General features: G+C 40.0%; 1 pseudogene; it reads right to left on the bottom strand.

Annotated features, from left to right (window-relative positions):
- Nucleotides 1–12,419: 12,419 nt before the first annotated feature.
- LOC101573233 lies at nt 12,420–14,394 on the bottom strand (annotated as a pseudogene).
- Between the last annotated feature and the right edge of the window lie 3,267 nt (nt 14,395–17,661).

The raw sequence follows: 17,661 nt of genomic DNA, 5'->3' as shown, positions 1-17,661 counted from the left end.
ATCCATTCCTCAGTTGATGGGTATTTGGGTTGTTTCCAGGATTCAGCTATGACAAATTGTGCTGCTATAAACATGGGTGCACATTTATCACTGCATTTTTGTCTGGCAACCTAAACAACTAATATGAAGATATCATCGTGTAACGCAGCAAACATTGTTAAATTCCTATTACTTTGTTTAGTAAAATTTTGTATCATTTCTAGTATTTTTTTCTACTCTTTTGTATTCCTTAAAAAATAAAAATAAAGGTGATAGATGAATATATAATAAATATCTATACATGTATAGAGTAAGTTGATAAAAGAAGATATGTGGTGATTGAAAAAAGAAACCAGAATATATCATGTAAAGGTATAAATTCCTTATGATGAATGTGATCGTTAAGGACATCTAAACTGCACCAACAAAATTAGGAAGGAGAAGAAGGAGAAGGAGCAAGAGAAGGAGAGGGAGGGGAAAAGAGAGAGGGAGACAGAGAGGGAGAAGGAGATGAAGACAGAGGAGAGAAAGAGGGAGAAGTCCCGTGGGAGAATAAGTGTCAGGGAGAACAGCTTTCAAAGTATAGAACTGAGTCATAATTAAGGGACTGACAGCATAGGTCTGCGTAGATTTTCATGTTGCTATGAAACCCATGAGAGAAATACGCCCCCCCACACTTTCACTTTTGAGCTGGGGAGTCTATTGCAGTGATCCTGTCCTTCAATCATTATACATCGGAAGCATTTCGATACTTCGGATCACAAAAGCAAATCAGGGAAGCACGTTAGGGGTCTGATGCAGACGAGGACATCCTAGGATCTAGTCTGATACCAACTCAAGCCAAATTCTCGTCTAACAGACCCATGGGTCAGCTGATCTGAACATCCAGAAGAGTCAGCCTTCAGAACACTGTACCCTCATATGACATTTGTTCTGGAAATGTGTAGGGAGCACATGAGGCACTGGGGTAAGGAATATTTGCAAAGGAGCAAAATAAAAATGATAAAGTTGGAGCTGGGGAGACAGCTCAGTGGTCTAAGTGCCTGCCTGGCAAGTGCAAGGACTTGAGTTTGATCCCTAGTACTATATGCCATACCACCCCAGAACCCTTGGGTGTGCTGCATGGGCCGTGGTGGCGCACACCTGTAATCCCAGCACTGGGAGCTGAGACAAGAGGATCACTATGAGTCTGAACTGCATAGTGAGACCCTATACCAAATAAATAAATAAATAAATTTTTAAATGATAGTCATAGGTAGTCCTTGAAATCAAACTCCCAGTCCATTAAAAATGAGAATGAAGGAGACATACAGGACACTTTGTCACTCAGTAAACTTGCAACCTAGATCTTCTACTCCACTTATGACATGTCAAGAATAGTACTGACAACCCTTCTTGCTACCTGATGACAAATCAGAATGGACACCACTACCCCAGCTCACCTGAATCTCACGTGTAGCTATGCAAGTGCACACAAGACTGCTACGTTCACTTTTCACATTTCTCCAACAAGTTGTCAGTATTTCTGTATCAGGCTGATCAGCAGGGGCTTAGCCTACCATTGTCAGTGACAGTGACTAGCAAGGCGTGGGAACGGTGACGTAGGGAGGAAGCTGCCTGTCTGCCACATCTACTGCAAGCTTCACTTGATCTTAAAAGACTTACAGAGATTCTTCTTAGAACAAGAATCCTCTTGGTTCAAAGTAATGTCTTCTGTTATTACCTGAGACAGGAAGATAAAGCTGATAGCTTTGCTTTAATGAACCCAGAAGAGAAAAAAATCAGTTGATCTGCAGGAGACAAGAAAGTACAGAAACTAATCCAGACCTAATTAGCAACCAGGTTGCAAACAGCTAGTTGCTGCTCTTTTTTTAACCCAGGCTACTTTCAGCACTCATTTCCGCTTGAAGGTGAGCAAAGGGCTAGGAACTGAAGGCATCTTCCCTGCTGAGTCCACATGGGCTACACCAACATACACAAAGTTGCTTGGACAATGTGGAAAGATCTCGACAGGTACAAGGTAGTGGCAAGGAGGAAGTAGGAAGGAAGGGGCATTTAAGGCCACCCTAAGAAACAAGGCTGGAGGTAGGGAGCCTGCTGAGAAAACGTCACTTCCAGCAGAACCCTTTTGCCAATCCCACTGCCTGCATTCAGGCTGTCTCCCCAGGAGAACCACAGGCCTGAGCTTCTCTGCCTAGCTACCTGGAACAGAAGCAAAGTCCTGAGAATCCAGGGGGACTCGGAACTGAGAAAACAAACAGCTAATGATGATTACCAAGGGCTGTGTGTGTCTGCTGAGGAGTGACAATTCTCTGAAACCTAAACGCCTTGTCGTCTGAACACCTGAGGCACAGAACACTCTGACCCCCATAAGCCATGTGGCTGAATATCAAATTCAGCCTTTCCCTGCCTCTGGGGGAAAGCCAACCAACACAGAAGACATCAATGCACACACACACAGAGCTTGATTCCTAGGAAAGCTTTCTACAGGTACTGGCCAGTTAAGGGACACAGCAATAGTGGCAGAGCAGGGAATAGAAAACAAAGGCGAGGCACAAAGAAACATTTAGCCAAGATGTTAAATGATCCAGGAAATGGAGGACAGTAAAATGGAATTGAGAAAAGATAAAGGACAGGGGAAGGGAAAAACTAAAACCTAAGGACACAGAAATCACGTAAATGAAAACGTTCTTATTTTCCAATGCTATATTCCTTACCATGTAGTATTAAAATTATTTGCTTACATTGCTAATCTTGTCTTAATTTGAGAAAACTGGCCAGATAATTACCAAAACTCTCAGAGCATTAGCAACATTCTTGGAGCAAATGGTTACTAACAATGAGTAGGAAGAAAGAACAGAGGGAAAAAGCAGAACTTAAGATTCTTGAATGCAGAATTTCACTGGCCTTTTCCTCAGATTGTAAACTCTTTCTTTTTTTCTTTCACTCCTTCCTTTATTTTCTAAAGATAATGCAAAATCATAAAGAAAGGAAACATTAGAAACAATAGAACTTCAACAAACCAAACAACAGAAATTTGACAATAGTTGGTGTATTACGTAATGTTGTCTTCAAATCAGTTGTTCAGATTACCAGATATAAGCATGCAAAATTGGGGCGGGGGAGAAAAAAGAAAAAAAGAGAGTTAGAAATTTAAAAGGACAAAAAACAAAAAACCTTAAGCATCACTGTTCCTCTCTACAGACCAGCAGAAATCAGCAGTGCAGTTATCCAAGCCATCCTGCATGCATACTTAATTATATCTCTTCCCTTACGCCCATCCTTTTCATCATCCCAATTTTTTTCCTTCCCATTGAACAGATTATTTCCTTTCTCAACGTCTATTGTACCTTTCAGATTTTATGTGCTCTTTCAGGTTCTTACTAATGAGACAATATGATGTTTGCACATGTAGTTCTGATTTATTTTAGCATGGTCTCTAGTTGCATTCATTTACCTACAAAAGCCTCAAGTTTGCACAGCCTCCTTCTTTGTTACTTAAATGTATCCTCCCATTTTCTTCTCTTCCCCATCTCCTTCCCTTTCTCTTACACTCAAGAACCTTGGAAGTTTTCCAAACTCAGTTCTCTTCCTTGCTGCAATTCTCTGTCCCTGAGTTGGTGATATTGCCTACAAACGTGTATTGTGTCCTTTCATCTCAGTTACTTTTCTCTCATTGCTGGGACAAATACCCAACACCAAAAATGAAGGAAAGAAAGGTTTATTTAGCTCACAGTTACTGAAAATTTCAGTCCCTACTCAACCGGCTCCAAGGCAGAGCGGCACATGGCAGAGAGAAGCCTTTCATGGCAGTGGCAAAGAGCAGAGATCAAAATGGAGTTATATCAGCAAAAATGGCTACAGAGAACAAGTCTGTCTCTCTGCCTCTCGTATTTTATATTCAGGCTCTTCACCCCAAGGCTGGGTGAAACATTCACACCCATAATTCCAGCAGTACTCAGACCCACAATCCCAGCCTTGGATCATGAATTAGTCAAACTATAAAACTGCACCTCAATGACTGCATGAGGCTTTGGGGGGACAAATACACACAAGCCAGATCACCATTATTATCTTCAAGGCATGAGTGTTTCTCCCCTGAATCATCAGCTCTAAAACACCACCTTCCTCTTTGGCTCTCAGTGAGATCATAGCCAAATAGAAAAGAAAAAAAATTACACCATGTTATTGCTTAACATTCAAGGATGGCTTCCTGTCACCTACAGGTCAAAGTCAGGTGAAGCTTAAGGAGCGAACACTGTAAAAGCCTAATCAATCCATAATTGCATGATGGCCCTACACTAATGGACGACATCCCGCCCTCTGCAGCTTCTGTGTGCTTTGTTCTAAGGCCTCACACTTTAGATCATTTCAGAGAAGACCTTGTACACAGTTACACTGCAGCTCCCTCGGCTCAAGTAAGGACAAACTCTGAGTGAGAGCACAGTTCAGAGTTCCCTAGTGGGATCAAGTTAAGGTTGGATGTTGCCTTCAATTATATCCTTTCTTGGTATATTTTTTGTTTATCTATGACTACATAACAAAATCTCCTGCAAATTAATGTCTCATAACAAACATCCATTAGCTCACGTAGCATCTATGGGTCAGGAGGCTGGAAGCATTTTTGCCCAGCTCACTTATGGGGTAACAGCGAGTTGCTGGCTAGGGCTGCAGTCATCCAATCGGAGTGGAGAATCTATGTACATCCAAGGTCAGTCACTTGACAGCTGACAAGGCCCTCAGGTGGACCATTCTACAGAGCTACTGTCTTCTCCCAAAGCAAATAACCTAGGAGAAGAAGAGAGCTATAAAGTGGGTAAGACAGCATCCAGCACAAAGCCGAACCTTGGAAGCAGCATTCAATCTCTTCTGCTACAGGCCATCATTGGTCACACACAGCATCCCTGGTACAGCTGGAGGGAACTACAGAAAAGAAACCGGAAAGTGGAGGTTGCCTCTTCAGGGAAGCCCTCTTGGATGATGGCTAACACACTGGGATTCTTTCTCTTCTCTAAACTGTTCATCCATTCTCCTATCAGCTTTTTCTAGAAGCCCTTCTTAATGAACCTCCTGCACCTGAATCTTTGTCTAAAAGGACTGCTTATAAAAAAAAAAAAAATCAACCAAGGGGGCCTGCCCCTTAGCTCAGTTCTTTAAGTGGCTGCTTCAACAAAGCATTCAGGCTCAGGTTGCTGTGGTTCGATCCCCACAACTCAAGCCAGCCAAACCTGCCCTGAAGGCATTCGGAAAAAAAAAAAAAAACAGAGCGAGCCTGATGAGTCCTCTATGATGCCGCTCTGGCCTGCTTCTAAAGCTTCATTTCTTGCCAATTCGTGTCTCACTAGCAACATTGAAAAAGGATGCTTGTATGTGGCTTATAATCTTCTTACTTAGAGGGCAGAAGCAGTCTTTGTCATCTTTCTATCTCCATCACTTGTTACTATTAGCTATTTCTTGAATAAATGCATGAGCGAATGAATGAATGAGTAAATGAATGAGTGTATATCCTAAAGTTTTCCCCATCAATGAGAGAACATTTAAATGGCTACTGCATAAGGAGGTTTGAGCAAAGCACATAAGCTTTGTACAACATTGAGACATTCTTCTTGCCCTCCCCCATTTAGCTTGGTTACAATGCCTCAAATGTCCCTATGGCAAGGTCTTGTTGGCCAAGGTCGTGCTATTGGGAAGTAGGGGAACCTGTAGGATATAAGCATTATCAGAGGTCTTCAGGTCATTCTCAGGTAAACCCTTGAAAACCACTGTAGGGCCTCAGTCTCTTTCTCTTCCTCTTTGCTTCTTGGCCCAGGAGGAGGGCAAGTTTGACCCACTGCTCACTCTCCTGATCCCCTAGTCATGATTCAGGAGCTTTCTGAATCATGAATCAAGAAAGACCTTTCCTCTTCATAAAGCCAATTCTCTCAGTCATTTCCTTTTACCAACACAAAACTGACTATGTCCTCCAAACTTTGATAAAGGTAAACAACAAAATCTACTTATTTATTTATTTATTTATTTATTCAACAAGTATTTATTGAAAGGTTGCCATGTGACTGATACTCTCCTAGGCGAAGAAGAGACATCAGGGAAACAGATACTAGAAATTCACCATCCCTCGATAGGACTACGCTCTAGTGCAGAGAAACCGTAGGTAGATTTTGAAAGGGTAGATACAGTCTCAGGTACCGTCCTAAGTTGTCATTTAATTCTTTCACAAACTTATAAAGTAGATATTATTGTTCTCATTAAAAATGAAATCATTGGGGGGAATGACCCGCTCATCCACCCCCCTCCCGTCCCTCTCTCGGGACAGGAGCTTTCTTTCTCTCAATAAATATATTCTGCTCATAAGAAAAAAAATTAAATCATTCATTTTTTTTTTTAAATTTAGAACAGGGTCTCTCTACACAGCTTGGACTCATAGTGATCCTCTTGTCTCAGCCTCCCCAGTGATGGGATTACAGGTGTGCACCACCTGCCTAGTTTCAGGGCCATGCAGTGCGCCCAGGGTTCTGGGGCAGGCACAGCATGTGTAGTGGGGAATCAAACCCAGGTCCTTGCGCTTGCCAGGCAGTCACTAAGACTGCCAAGCTATCTCCCCAGCCCTATTGTTCTCACTTTTAAGCTAAGGATAATAATGCACAGTAAACAATGGGCCTGGAATTTGAATCTAAGGAACATTCTAGAGCCTGTGTTCCTGTCTACTCCACTTAACCATGGAAGGAACACCGATAACTGCCTTGATGAGGTAACACCAACAATAAACTCATTTGTTTATCTGAGCTGTCTCATCTATACAATGTGATCTACTTTATAACTCTGAGAAGGAGAAGTAAAGAAAACTGGACTTTGGGTCTGCGTTTCTAGAATCCCACTTTGAGCTAGAATGAGGATGAGGAGTCGTGCCGTGGAGAGATGACAATTTCAACTGGAGTGAGGAATCTTGGTTGAACTAGGACTGTTGGCACAGACCTGTCTGCCTCCTGCCCTGAGCCAGAGAACTGCCGATCGAAGGTCCTTCCCGCCATTCTCTTAGAGCAGCCCTTCATGACCTTGTTCTTGGCATTTCTCTTTGCTTGACGTATATTAGCTTAAATATATTTCTCCCACTAGACATTCAACCCCGTGCATAGTGAAGGCTTCTATGCACCCCGTCCTACACTGTGCTCACCCCGCCATCTTGGTCACATTTTGCCATGGAGAATGGGCCTCTGTGTCCAGCGAGGTCTCTTAAAGTCTCCTGCAAGGTCATTGAAGGAATAAATAACAAAGACGGTCAAGGTTCAAAAGCGTGCTTCTGCTATTCTAAAACCTGTGCATCAACTCACACCAAGTAGTCGATGGAAAAGTAGCTGAAGGAAAAGCAACTGCTTATGTGGCACTCCTGCTGTCAGCTATCACTCCAGAAAGACCATTTCACACGTGTCTCGCTCAGCGACACATTTGGACAATCACCACCACCTTATTGACTTTTTACATGCACAGTAAGGCATGTCTCCCCTTGGAACTAGGCTGCTTGGAAGCAAAGTGGGTCCTGGTGCAAAGTCTCACCTCCACAACTCTGAGTAAGTGAACTGCAAAGATTTAGGTGAGAATTGGGGCCAGTGAGACAACTCAGTGGACTAAGAACCTGCTTTGTCATGTGCAGGGACTGGAGTTCGATCCCTGGTATCACATGCAGCACTGGACCTGCCCCCAGGTCTCGCTGAGCCGGCAACTGAGTCTGGGCTTGGTGGTGCACACCCGTAATCCCAGCACTGGGGAGGTTGAAAACAGGAGAATCACTACAAGTCCAAGCTGCGTAGTGAGATCCTGTACCAAATACATAAATGAAAAAAAAAAAAAAAGTAAGGTTTTTTCCAATATTGTTATTTTTCTCTCTTTAGATTCACAAGAATTCATTATGTTGTACCTCACTTCTCCTTCTTTGTATCTTAATGGTTAAATGTTTTTAAGGAACAAGGAGGCATTTTCCCCCAGGGTATGAGTTTTTTGGAAAATTCATGAAGTTTGAACTCAATGACAGTGTACTAATTCTGCACAAGCCTATTAAGTGTTGGGGTCCCAGTGGAAAACGCACACAACACTCAGAAAGGGCACATGGAGAGTTTAATGAAGGTACTATTTAGAAAGTGGCAACAGAGCTGAGAGAAAGTCCACAGAAAGTGCAACATCTCAAGTCTCCTAACAGCAAAATCCATCACCACCGCTGGGTCTTAAAGATCAATGATAGGAGTGTTCAGGGAAACCAGTGGAGCTATAGCCAGGACTCCCAGGGAGGAGCCAGCTCTCTGTAGAAGAGTGTGGCCATGGCCCAGGGCAGCCTAAATGGGGTGGGAAGGATGGTCATTTCTTGCATTTCACCCTCCCCAGTTCTTGTTGGTGACCCCTTATTGGCCTAAGACAACCAGAAATGAGCTGTGAGGGAGCCAGGGAAATGCAGCCCCAGGCACAGAGCAAGTACGCAAGAATGAGCAGTGGAAGCCAACCCAACCTGTACGGGAGCAGTCACCCACTTCTCCAGAGGCCGGCTCTTGCAATTCAGCAGTCGGAAAAAGAACAACCAAGGCTGACATGCAGAATGCAACATATTTGAGAGTCCTGGACTGGACAAACATTCACTTGGCTAAAATAGGAAATCTCTTTTGCAGCATCAATGGTTGTGTATAGTTGATGCTTTGCATAGAAGGAACAAGTGGACAAACAATGCATAGAAGAAAAATAAATAAAATGCTGTAGTTAGGAAGCATGCTATCACCATAATATTTGAGCCCCTAACATCTAAAAGTTCAAATTTATTTCAGGTAAAAAAGGAGGGAGGGAGAGAGAGAGTTGTTAAAACAGTACAAGAAATTCTGCTATCCATGCAGTGCATATGCCTATGTATTAACATGAGTGAGAGACAAGGGACATTAATCCCCTTTCCCATCCGTCTTAGTTCTTCTGTGATTCTCCTGAAGCAAGAAAGAGGGTTAAATTGATCTTTGAGTATGGGAATTTTTTTAAAGCCAGGTGTAGTGGTGCACAATGTAATCCCAGCACTCAGGGCTCCTGAGAAGGGAAGATTGATCACCATAAGTTTTGGCTACATAGTGAGTTCAAGGTCAGCCTGGATGACACAACGAGATCCTGCTCAAAACAATTAAGACTTTTCATCCTAGAAATACTGATGGTTGTGTGCCACCAAATGGCACACTTAAAAATGGTTTAAATTGTAATGCTTCTGCTCTGCACACTCTAACAAAATTTAAAAAATGATGAAACAAAGCTTAAACAGTGAGATTTGTTTGTTTGCGTTAGGTACAGGAAATGGAAGACATTTGAAAGATCAGTGCAGGGATCAATGAAATGAAGGCTAATAAAAAAAATGCAAAGAATCAGTACACCAAGGTCCACCAAAAAAATAATAAAGAAAATTGACAAGCCCTTAGTTAATCTTACCAAAAGAAGGAGGGGAAAGACCCAAATTAGTGCAATCAGAAATGCAAAAGATAAAAATCACAGCAGACAGTGCCAAGATTCAGAAGACAATCAGGAATTACTTTGCAAATATCCATGCCAATAATTTTGAGAATACAGAAAAAGTGCTTACATTCCTAGATACATGTGAATTAACAAAGCCAAGAGCCAGGAAGATTGTTTTATAATTAATTTTATGGGTGCAATTTAGATACACATAATGATCACATTCACCCCCGGGGAATTTGTACCTGTATGTGAGGGGTTGTACTTCCTTTTTTCCCCACTCCTCTCCTCTCTAGTTAACCCCTCTCCCCTCTTTAGTCATAAAAAATTTTTCCATTGTATCCTTTTTTCCATGATTTTCTTTTCCCTTCCATCCCCCCTCCATTTCCCCTTTCCCTTTGAGCAATTACTTCCTATTCCACTATACATTATATAGTGGTATCTACTATACATTATATAGAAGTATCTACTATACATTTTGGTTCTTATTTATACTTTCAGTTTCTCATACCAGTGGGACAATGTGATATTTACGCATATGTGTCCGAGATATTTCACTTAAGGGAATTATCTCAAGGTGCATCCATTTAGCTATAAATATCTCAGGTTTATCCTTCTTTATGTATGAGTGATATTCCATTGTATTTTTAAAAGCTCTTTTTATCCATTCATCAGCTGACAGGCATGTGGGTTTTTTCCAAGTTTTAGCTATTATGAAGTGTGTTGCTATGCACATGGTGCACACATAAGGACATGGTATCATGCTTTTAATTCTTTTGGGAAGATATCAAGAAGGGGAATCACTGAGTCAAATGAAACCTCTAGTCATAGTTTTTTGAGGAATTTGCCCAGTGATTTCAACTGTGATTGCTCCAGTCTACATTCTCACTAACACTGGAGAAGTGTTTCTTTTTCCCCATACTGCCACCAGCATCTGTTATTGTTCATTTGTTTATAACACCCATTCTTTCTGGAGTGATGTGTAGTTTTAACATTGTTTTATTTTGCATCTCTCAAGTGATCAGTGATGTCAAACATTTTTTCATGTATTTACTCACCACATGTACTTTTGAGAAGTGTCTGTTCATTTCAGATGCCCCCTTTTGGATTAAGTCTGTAAATTGGGGGAGGGGTTCTGATTCTTTTTTCAGTTTTTGATATGTTCTATATATTTGTCCTTTATCTGAAGAAAAACAGGCTAAGAATTTATCTTACTACACGGCTTATCTTTTCACTCTGTGGCTTATTTCTCTTGCTCTGCAAAAGCTGTTAAATAAGATAGGATCCCAGTTGTTGATTCTTTGTAATATTTCCTTTCTACAGTCAAGATGTAGACATCTTTGTCTACACCAGTGTCTTCAAGAGTTCTACCTATTCTCTCACAACAGATTTAATGATTCTACTTTCATATTTAAATCTTTGGTCCATTTTGATTTTAGTTCAGTGCATTGTGATAGACATTTATCTAGTTTTAGTTTTTGCCATATGAAAAGCCAAAATTTCCAGAAACATTTATTAAAGATGCTATCTTTATTGCAGTAAATGTATTTGGCCCTTTTGTCAAAGATAAAATGGTTGAATGTGTTTGAAGCTATTTCTGCCTCTTCTAATCTCTGCCATTGTTCCTCAGGTCTATTTTCTACCAATATCATAGCCTTTTTTATCAGTTTCTCTGTATCATAGTTTCAAGACAAGGCATTTAATGTCCCTTGTTTTGCCTGTTGCCCAGAATTGATTTTGTTATGTAAAACTTTTTCTGGTTCCAAATGAATTTTAAGTGTTTCTCTAGTTTTGTGAAATACACTAGTGGTATTTTGATTGAGATTGCATTAACTCTGCATAGCAACTTTGGAATATGGTCATTTTTACTGTATTGACTCTTCTAACCCATGAGCAAGGGATATATTTCTATCTTTTTTATATCCTCTTTAATCTTCTTTCTCAGAGTACTATAGTTTTCAATGTGGAGATCTTTTAGTTCCTTTGTTAAATTTGATTCCCAAGTACTTCATTTTCAATGCTAGTGTAAAAGGTATGGTTTTCCTAATTTGTCTCATAGTGAGTTTATTATTTGTGCTCAGGAATGCTATTGATTTTTAGGTGCGGACGTTGTATACAGTTATGCGACTGACTCTGGTTATTAAATTTAGATATTTTCTGGTAGAATTGTTTGAGTCTTCTATTTGGAGTATCATGTCATCCGCAAATAAAGATAATTTAAATTTTGCTTTACTATATTTATTTCCTTTATTTTTCTCCGTGTTTAATTGTTCTCGCTAATTTTTCAGAACTATATTGAATAGCAGTGGTAAAATGAAATTCCTTGTCTTGTTCTTGATTTTAGAGTGAAAACTTTCAGTATTTGATGATTTAATATGATGTTGACTGTCAGTCATAGATGGTGTTTATCAAATTGGGATAAAACAACATATTCCAATTTTCTGTAGGGTGTTTATCATGAATTGGTGTTGAATTTTGTCAAGTAATTTTTCTGCATCTACTGAAAGGATCATATGATTTTTGCCCTTGGCTCTATTAATATCATATATTATATTTATTAGCTTGTATATGTCAAACCATCCTTGCATTCCTTGGAAGAATCCAACTTGGTCATGATGTATAATCCTCTTGATTTGCTACATTCTGTTTGCCAATGTCCTGTTAAAGATTTTTACATCTCTGTTCATTAGAGAGATTGGCCTGTAGTTCTCTTTGTGGTTGGACCCTTCTCCAGCTTTGGTTTCAGGATCATACTTGCTTCCAGGAATGACTGGGATTATTGTTTACCTTTCAATTCCATTAAACAGTTTGATAATTAATGGTGTTACATCTTCTCTAAATTTCTCATAGAATTCAACAGTGAATCCATCAAGAGCTGGGCTTTTCTTTTTTTTATCTATTTATATAAATATATTTGTATAAAATAAAAATTTACAAATTATAAATAAAAGTTTTTAAGCAAACAAGTCACTATAAAAGTTAAAATTGTAATACACATCATCCATTAATCCTAGTTTTAAAAAAGTTCTTTTTCATGAAAGAAATGTACACACTGTACCCTTGATTGTACTCCTACAAATGCGGCACTTTCTCAAAGAGGGGGCACAGTCTCTGCACACCACCAGATGGCCACAGGGAATGAACACCATGGACACCTCCTTGTCCATGCACACTTTACAGGTCCTCTCTTCCTGGAGTCTCCTCAGCTGCTCTTCCATCGGTAAAGCTGAAATATCTTCTGTTACAATATACTTTATGTCTTGTTGTACAAATAAATGCTTGTATAACTTTGGGTCCATTTCTTGCAGAGAGTTTTTGAATACCGTGGCAGCAACATTTCCTTTTACTAAAATAGTATCAATGAGTTCCCTTGCCTGTAAAGAGGCCTGCGTTTTCTGCTTGATAACATCATGTTCCTGTTCACTAATGACTCCTGCATCTAGTAGGCTGTTTAGTACTGATTCCTTTTCCTCGGCTGCTCTTTCTTTTGCCTCTTCCCTTATTTCATCTTCTGCTTTAAGTAAATCTAGCACAAGATCACTGATGGTTTTGTAATTGTCTCCAGCAGTCAGGATTTTACTCTGAACCGTCTGCTTTACCAGGTGTCTACTAAAGCCCATTTCCAGAGCGGCTTTTACAACAGGCGTATTCATCATGATGGCATCTTCCGACTGGTTCTCTCCAGGCCCAAAATGAACAATTGGTGACTCCGCATTTTCATCTTCTGGGGTGTCTGATGTGGACAACAGCTGTTCAAGCAGATGAGGATAAATGGCTTGAATTTGACTGATGAATTCTTGTCCTTTAATCCTTATCAAGTACTCACACCTGGGAAACCACTTGGCATGCTCCACCCATGGGTCGTCTCCCAGCTCCCAACACCTCAGCCCGCCATCACAGCAGAAGCACTTGACATCATCGCTGTGCCCCACATAATAGAAGCCTGCACTGGCGAGCTGCTCCGGATGGACTAGCACACTTGAAGGCCAGGTAGAGAACGTCCTGAAGCGGGCAGCATGCGTCTGCATGCTTAGATTAGAAACGGTGAACCTCGAAGTGTTCTGAAGCTGATTCCCTAAGAAAGGGCAGTTGGGAAAATGCCTCCGGTGCTCTGACATAGCGTCATCCTTTGGTTCCCAATTGCTCAGCTTTCCGCCACAGGCAAAGCAGGCCACTCGGTCCCCAGGTCCTATGTAACAAAAGCCTGCCTTGGCCAGATCCGTAGGGGACAGGAAAGTCAATGGCCACATTTGGTAAGTGAGCAATCTGGCTTTTTCAGTACTCATTGTACAATGATAGGGACTTGTCCTCAAGGCAGAAAAGTCTTGATTTGCTCTGAAGTTTACAGGACTTGATGGAAAACTTGAGTAAGAGCCACTGAAATACCCACTGTTTTCCAAACTTGGAAGTGATGAATGCGTGGGATTTGTCACTGAAGAAGAAACAGAAGGCTGAGAGGTAGCTTCCAAAGTGTTAACTGAGGTTAAATTCTGCACAAAGCCGCAGCTGGGGTACAGCTGTTTATGCTTTTCGATCGGACTGTCTCCCCGTTTCCAGTTATCCAGCATCAGCCCACAAGAGAAGCACTTGACTCGGTCGTTCACACCAGTGTAATAGAAGCCAGCGCGAGCGAGACTCCTTTCCGAGACAGGTACGCCGCTGGGAAAAGCCGAGTACGTGGACATCCGGTAGAGCTCACAGGAAAGGTCGTACTTCAGTTCAAACATATTGGCACTTTTCATCAAATTTGATAAGAAGATGCTATTTTCTACTATATTCATAGTAAAATGGATGGGGAGGAAAAGGGACCAGTCTTTCTCTGGGGAGGTAGTTTTGTGCATGGCTTTTGATTTAATCGGTTTGACTATTGGGCTGAATATCAAAAATTTCTTCTGTGCACTTAGGGTTTCAGCTTGGTGAGGGCCTAAATCCCATAGGGTTACATCATGTGCATCAGGTCGTGGAGCCCTTTCTGAAGGGGTGGCAGCTGTTCCAGGTCCCTGGGAGGCACTGCCCCATTCCCTCAACCTGCAGATGAGGTATCTGACTCACAAGGCCAGCATCTTTTCCTGACGAAAAGCTGTGCCCCACCATGTTCTAGCAATGACCCACCAACAGGTGCTGGTGCTTTCTCTACCAGGACTGGCCACCATGGTGCCGATTTCAACACTTGGTTTCCAAGTAGCAGGAGAAACATCACAGCTTGCCATCAATAATTACTTCCCTCGCAGTAGGTTATTGTGCCTAACTTTATCATTCTCCTCAATGGTAAAAACTTTTGTGGACTGTTACACAGTTTTTCTTTATGGAAATTTTATTTTTGAGTAAGTTTGTTCCTTTCCCAAAATTTAACCATTGAATCATCAATTCTCAGCCTCCTGATCAAGAGGTAACAGACTATTTGAACAAAATAAAATTTGAACTTTCAAAATATCAGTAGGCTTTTACACAGTGGATACTTTCTTCACTAATTGTTACTTTTATCTTTTTTACTTGTTCTAAATTTGTATTATTTAAAGTTTTGGTCTTGACGTTATTTGTCATTGCAGAAATCCCTTAATATATCAAAGGCTTCATTTGACTATTTCTCTTAATTCTGCAGAAGACTATCTCTTTGTTCTAGATAACTGTCACTCATTTTAAAATCTTTACCAAAATATAGGTACTTTATCTTTTAGCTCTACAGAGAAACCCATGGGAGACTGATGAGCCAGCTGTGAGAGACGGGCTTTAACAATATGCCTCCAGAATAAGCACTTTACTTTCACAAATCAAGTTTAAAATCAAAATCATTACAGTAACATCTCATATAATTACATTCTTTGGACAGTATATCCAAAAGTCTAATTAATTATTAATTTGTTTTTTCATGCACAAAACTACCTCCCAAGATTAGACTGTCCCTTTTTAGGATTTTAGGCCTCCATTTTGAGATATTTGATGTACAGAAAAAACTAGAAAAAAGCTAAAAGTAGAATCGTGTCCTTTGTAAACCTGGGACCGCCCGGGTGCCAAGCGGGTGTGCGCGCAGGAACTGACTGGCTGTCTCCCGGAGCCGCCGCCTCCTGGCCCCGCGGGGCGGCCAAGAGCCGTTCTGGGATTTTCTTTATTGGTAAGTTTTTAATTACATTTTCAATTTCACTGACTGATATTGGGTTATTTAGAACTTTTATATTTTTATGATTCAGTTCTGGTGATACACATGTACCTAGGAATCTCTCCGTTTCTTCTGTGTTTCCTATCTTAGCAGATTCAACATTCTCAAAGTATGTATTCATGATCTTCTGGATTTTTTACAGGATCCATTCTGATTTCACTTTTTCCACTCCTAATTAGCATGGATTTGAGTCTTTTCTTTCTTTGATAAGGTTGGCTTATGGCTCGTCAGTTTTATTCAATCATTCAAAGAACCAACTCTTGACTCATTCTTTATATTGTCTTCTTAGTTTCAGGTGTATGAATTTCTGCCTTGATCTTTATCATTTTCTCCTTTGTAGAAGCTTTGGGCTTGATTTATTCTTCTTTTTCTTAGGACTACTTTCTTTGCATCCCGTAAGTTCCAATATGTTGTATCAGCATTATTATTTATTTATTTATTTATTTTTGCGGAACCAGGGATTGAACTCAGGCCCTGGTGCTTGCCAGGCAAGTGCCTATTCTACTGAGCTATCTCTCCAGCCCATATCATTTAATTTTTATTGTTATTTAGTTTCTTCTTTAATTTCCTCTATAACCCATTGTTTTTTCACAAAGTTATTATTTAATTTCCATTAGTTAATGGAGTTTTTGTGGTTTCTTTTGCTAGTTCCAATTTCATTGCACTATTGTCTGGTAATAGGAATGGGATAATTTCAGTTGTTTTGCATTTACTTAGTATGTGGTTTGTTTTGGAGAACATCCCATGTGCAGCTGACAGGAATGTGTATTCTGATATTTTGAGGTGGAACACTATAGCTATCTACCAAATCCATCTGTTCACAGATTTGGATTAATTCTAATATTTTTTGTTGATCTTTTGTCTAGTTGATCTATTTGTGACAAGAGAGTATTAAGTTTTCCCATTACAATTATGTTAGTGCTGATGTGATTTTTCATGTCCAATAGTATTTGTTTCATAAGAGTTGGCATACCTGTAATTGGTTCATATATATTTATGTTTGTTATCATCTTCTTTTTGTAGTTTTCCTTCTTTAAGTAGTCGTGTCCTTCTTTATGTCTTTTGATTAATCTTGACTTAAAGTTCACATTGCCTGTGAATGGAATAGCTATCGTTGTTTTGGTCTAGGTTCCTGTTGTATGGAGAATTGCTTCTCTTTCCTTTGACTTCCAGCTTATAAATATCTTTTGATTTGAATGTGTTTCTTGAATGTATATTTCTGGATCTTGTTCACTGATCAAGTCTGCCAGTCTGTTTGTTTTGGTTGGCAGCTTGAGACAATTGACATTGATGGTTGTAACTGATACATGTCTTTCACATGATTTTTCTATTGAGGGTTCCCTGTCTTTCCCCTCTGATTAATTGCTTTCCTTTCCTGGTGACTTCTTTCTATTGGTACTTCTAAAATTGTGGACTTTGTTTTCTCTTTCTGGACTGTCTTTCAGAACTCTTTGGAAGCCTAGTTTGGTAGTCATGAGTGTCTTTGTTTGTTGTTGCTCAGGAAGTATTTCATTTCTCAATTAATTCTCAAAGATAAATTTGCAAGTTATATAAATCTGAGCTGTAAGGTGTTTTGTTTTTGTTTTTGTTTTTCAGAGCTTGGAATATTTCACTCCAATCTCTCTTTCACTTACAGATTTGTTTTGAGAAGTCTGCTGTGAATTTGATTGGCTTTCCACTATAGGTGATTTGTTTCCTTTTTCTTTTCTTTTTTCTTTTTTTTTTTTTCTTATTTGTTTCTTTTCTCTAACAGCTTTTACTCTTGTGTCCCCGTAATATTCTTGGATCTTAATTTTTATATGCCTGGGAGTAGATTTATTTGGGTCATGACTGATTGGAGTTCTGTATGCCTCAGTTATGTGAATGTTTTTTCTATCCTTGAGAAGTTTTCTGCTATCACTTCTCTGAAAAGGATTTTTTTCATGTTATTTGTGCTGACTCCTACATTTTAATTGACTCCAATCAGTATTTGTCATTCTTCTTTATGTTATTTTGAAGTTGATAGATTGGATTTTCATGGTTCCTTGATATTATTAAGAGATTTTTCTTTTCATTGTCAC

This window comes from Octodon degus, unplaced genomic scaffold (assembly GCF_000260255.1).
Source record: "Octodon degus isolate 3935 unplaced genomic scaffold, OctDeg1.0 scaffold00001, whole genome shotgun sequence".
Classification (NCBI taxonomy): domain Eukaryota; kingdom Metazoa; phylum Chordata; class Mammalia; order Rodentia; family Octodontidae; genus Octodon; species Octodon degus.
This window is presented reverse-complemented; position numbering and strand designations above follow the sequence as displayed.